The sequence below is a fragment of the Elephantulus edwardii genome, unplaced genomic scaffold (genome assembly GCF_000299155.1).
Source record: "Elephantulus edwardii isolate Elephantulus edwardi_28Jun2011 unplaced genomic scaffold, EleEdw1.0 scaffold00020, whole genome shotgun sequence".
In the NCBI taxonomy this organism is placed as follows: domain Eukaryota; kingdom Metazoa; phylum Chordata; class Mammalia; order Macroscelidea; family Macroscelididae; genus Elephantulus; species Elephantulus edwardii.
The window spans coordinates 20,188,334-20,193,266 of NW_006399770.1; the positions used below are offsets into that span (position 1 = coordinate 20,188,334).

The following is a 4,933-nucleotide window of genomic DNA, read 5'->3' on the forward strand; positions in this document are numbered from 1 at the left end:
ATTTTGACTGCTAATATTTGTTCCTATTCCCAAGAAGAATGATTCAATGAAATGTGGAAATTATTAAACAATATCACTTGCAAGCTAAATATTGCTTAAGGTCGTTCAAAAATGGCTGAAACAGTACATAGATAGGGAATTGCCAGGGTTTTAAGTGGAATTTAGAAGAGGCCTTGGCTCCAGGTATATCATTGCTGAGATGGATCCTGGCTGAAATTAGAACACCAGAAACATCTCTCTTTGTGTTTATTGACTATGCAAAGGTGTTTGACTGTGTGGTTTATGACAAGTTGTGGCTGACAATGAGGAGAATGGGAATCCCAGAGCATTTGATCATGCTCATGAGGAACTTATACCTGAAGCAAGAGGCTGTTGCGCAAATGGAGCAGGGGAGCACTGCATGGTCTGGAATTGGGAAAGGAGTGTGTCAGGGATGTATTCTATCTCTATACCTGCTTAATCTATATGCTGAGCAAATTATCTGAGAAGGTAGACTCTATGAAGAGTAATGTGGCATCAGGATTGGAGGGTGACTCATAAATAACCTGCGTTATGCATATTACACAATCTTACTTGCTGAAAGTGAGGTGGTTTTGAAACACTTTTTTTCAGAAGATCAAAGAATGTAGTCTTCAGTATGAATTGCATCTCAACATCAAGAAAACAAAGTTTCTTACCATTGGCCCAATAGGTAATGTCATGATGGATGGAAAGGAGGTTAAATCTGTCAACAGCTTCATCTTACTTGAGTCCCAAATTTACACCCTTAATACCAGCAGTCAAAAAATAAGGAAATACCTTGCACTTGGGAAATCTGCAGTTAGGAACATTTCCTAATGTACTAGTGATGTCAGTTTGAGGAGTAAGGTGCATCTGATTCAGGTCATGGTTTTTCTGATTATTAGCTATGCATCTGAGACCAGAACAATGAGTAAGGATGACATAAAAATAATTGATACCTTTGAGCTGTGGTGTTGGAGAAGAACACTGAATATCCAATGGATGGCCAAGAATACAAATAGATATGTCTTGGAAAGGGTGCAGCCAGAATACTCTTTGGAGACAAGAATGGTGAGACTTCCCTCGCATTCTTTGGACATATTTTTAGGATATATAATTCCTTGGAGAGTGTCATAATGTTGGGAAGGGTGGAGGGTGGGCAAAGAAGAGCAAGACCCTTAGCCAGGTGGATTGACAAGGTGACTGTTACAATGGGCTCTTGTGTATCAGGAAGTGTGAGGGATGGTGCAGGACAGGACTAGGTTAAAAGCTTTTGTTCATAGGGTCACTATAAGTCATACTTAACTCAATGACACCTAACAATTAACAACAATAACAACAGTTTATTTACAAAAGTAGAATACATTGTTTTTCATACCAATTCTTTCCCATTTCCCTACTCCGCTACCCATCAGATTGTGTGACCACTTGACTAATCTCTCTCTCTCTCTCTCTATCTCTCTCTCTCTCACACACACACACACACATCCTCATCCCTCTGCTTTCACTCTTCTGCCTTGAATCCTCATACTCATTCTAGAATAATGACTTTATACAATATTTGTGGGCTTTTTTGTGACTGAGTTAGTTCACTCAGCATAATGCTCTCCAGTCCCTCCCTAGTTAAGTAATAATTTACAGAATTATTGCTCCTGTGTGCTGCCTAATATTCCATTGTGTGAGTGTACCATAACTTCTCAATCCATTCGATTGTGGTTGGACATCTGGGCTGTTCCTATGTTCTTGCAATGCTAGTGATTTTGAACATTTCATCATGTGTTTGTTGATCATCCAAATAACTTCTTTCATGGAAAGTGTTTTCATGATTTTTGCCCATTTTGCAATTGAGTTAGCAGCCTTTTTACTTGTGGGTTCCCTGTAATAGTCATAATTTTAGTTATTTGTCCCTTTTTTGAAATGCGATTGACAAATGCTTTATCCCCATTTGTGGAATTTATTTTAACGCCATTAAAAAAAACTTTTGATGGCAAAATAATTTTATTTTTAGAAAGTTCTGTTTGTTGATTTAATCCTCTCCTGATTGTGCATTTTCTGTTATGTTTACTAGTTTATTCACATCATGGACTATGACTTCTATTTTTCCCCCCATGTTTTTATTGTTTAATTTTCTGTGTGGTGTGTTTTGTTGCTGTTGTTGTTTTATGATGATTGTTATATGACTTATGGTTGCGTTTTTCTCTGTTGCTGTTGTTAATTAAATGAAAGTTTATTTCTAAATTAGTCTTAGAGTGTAAGCTGACTTTAAGAGTTGGGGCCAGACTACACAATGAGTGGTGAAAGCAGCTTCCGTCCTCAACCCAGGTGGAGAGCAGGCACCGTCCCCAGACCCAGCCTTCGGTCATGCATCCAGTGATTACTAGAACTAGAAGCCAACAGCAAAGACCCCTGCACTCCTCGTGTTTAATCCAAGTTAAGATGGACACATTAAAATACATATCGTCGGTTACATAGTGTCATGCAGCCCCTGAGATGGAATGCAGCTTGCTGGGTGACCTCCTGCAGCGAAGCTGCTCCAAAGAGCAAGGTTAGGTCAAACAGAGCACTTTTAGAATATAGTCCGTTAGCAAAATAAATACGTTCTCACTGTCCTCCTTCACGGCAAAGAGAATGTTTGTCAGCATCTGCAGATCTTCCATGGACGGAGGGGCCGCTTTCTTCTCGTAAGGGATGACCGTTTTCAGATACTGTTTGTCAGTCCCTGAGGAGCTGAAGGTCTGGCGGATGCCGCTTTGCAGGATGTTGGAGATGCCTTCCATGCTGAAGCGCTTGGGAGGCATCTTGGTTCTCGCCGCACCCTCTGCTTGTTCTGAACCTCGATAAGCACTGTGATGAAGGAGTTCTTCACTTTCTTCTCAAACTCCAGCTCCTCACGGCGAGCCAGCTGTGGCACCAGCTCCTCTGAGAAGTCCTTGATGGCGCCCTCCACCTGATCCAGCAAGCTACTAGCTCTGCCCCTGGCATGTGTCTCAACCCTTCCTAGGACCAATTGTTATTGAAGGTCTGGGTTAAGGCCTGCATCTCCTGCAGGAGCACCGAGTCTGCCTGAGAGGACATTTCTGTCCCTTCCTCTTCTTCTAGAACTTCCTCCTCCTCGGGGTCTGGGGAGTTCTGCATCATTTCCTCAATCTCCTCAATTACCTGATCTGCTGTGAGCAGAGGTTCCTCATTGAGGCCAGCATCATTTTCACTCTTCTCATTGGACTCCTCCTCCTCCTCCTTCTCGTAGATCTCAGTGTCAGAGCTGCTGCCATTCAGAGCCTCGATGTTTGGTGCCTCCAGTCTTCTGAGACTGAAGGGATGTAATTGTCTGTCAGCGCATCCCAAACCTCCTCGTCCTGCGTCTTCTCCTCCTCCTGAATCTGTAGCTGATTCTTCACCAGAGCGAGGTTCTCAGTCTTGGCATTGTAGTTCTGAAAGCAGACATTGAGCTTCCCATCAAATTCATTCACCAGGTCCTCCATGAACTTGCAGCTGATCATCTCAGAAGAAAAATTCTCAAGCTCGGAGAGGGAGGGATCCTCCAGGTGGTGAGGAGACAAGTCATAGAAACACTGAGGTTTTTCCTCGGGTTCCTCTGAGCAGGAGAAATTCTTCATCCAAACTCAGCAGTGGGGCCTCCATGCTTGCCCATCAGTGGACCAACAGCAACCATCAGGATTCGCTTATCTTCAGATTTCCCACAGCTTCTCAGCAGAGTCACGTCAGCATACATGACAGCTTTACATCTTCACAGAAAGAGAGGGTTTCATTGCACATAACTCGGCAACCCCTTCGGAGTTCTTGCTTCCTTCCTTCTGCAGCCCCTTTCTCCTCCACCCCAGGTTACCCTGCTCGACCCTCTACTTGGAATAAAGTCTCATTTGAGAAGCACAATGTGTGGAGCTCTAAGAAAGCCAGGCAGGTCCTGAGCAGGCTGCCCCTCTCACAAAAAACGACCTGAACATCGACGTGAAATGAGAGGTACAAAAGTCGAGAAGTGAGTAGCAAGAAAGAAGAGGGGCCTGGGAAAAGACTCAGAGCACCTCAGAGCTCCAGAGGCTGGCAGCCCATATGGGGGCAGCACCCCTTACCTGCCCATGACCTATGGTTTTACCTCAAGGTCTGTGATCTACTTTGACTTTTTTTTCATCTGTATTGAGTGAGATGTGTATCCTGTTTCAGTTTTCTGTGGGTAGATGTCACTTTTTTCAACAACAATTGTTAGATATTGTCATTTCTCTATTTATTGATTTATGTTTCTTTGTCATATATCAATTGATTGTAGGTTGATTTCTGGATTCTCGATTCTATTTCATTCGTCTATATACCTGTTGTCCCAATAGGGTGCTGTTTTGATTGCTATGGCCGCTTAATAGATTTTTAGATCATGGAGTGTGAAGTCTCCTACTTCATTTTTATTTTTTTTTATGAGAGCTTTACTTGTTTAAGTTCCCTTTCCTTTCCAAATTAAATTGGAATATGCCTTTTCATTTTCCTCAAAGTATGAGATTGGTTTAAGTATTGGAATTGTATTAAACCCGTAGAGTGATTTTGGTAGGATTTTTCTTTTTACAATGTTGGGGTGGAAGTAGGAAGGATGATCTTTTCCCATGTGACTAACTGTCTCTGAAAATTCACTGGCCGGTCAGCTCTGGGTTAGTTTCAATTAGAAAGTATGCAACAACAACATTGTTGCTTATGGTAATGTTTTGTAGTTTTCTTTATTTAGACCTTTTATGTCCCTAGTTAGGTTTATTCCCCAATATTTCATCTTATGGTTAGTTGTTGTAAATAATATTGCTTTCTTTTCCAGTGTTTTCTTTTTTTCTAGAGAAATTAAAACACTTTTTGTATGTTGACCCTGTGTCCTGCAGCTCTGCTGAGTCACTCTACTAGCTAAAAGAAGTATCTAGAATTTTCTATATACACTGTC

At 41.8% G+C, this 4,933-nt stretch overlaps 1 pseudogene; it reads right to left on the reverse strand.

The window, feature by feature from the left end:
- Nucleotides 1–2,546: 2,546 nt before the first annotated feature.
- LOC102876402 lies at nucleotides 2,547–3,642 on the reverse strand (annotated as a pseudogene).
- Between the last annotated feature and the right edge of the window lie 1,291 nt (nucleotides 3,643–4,933).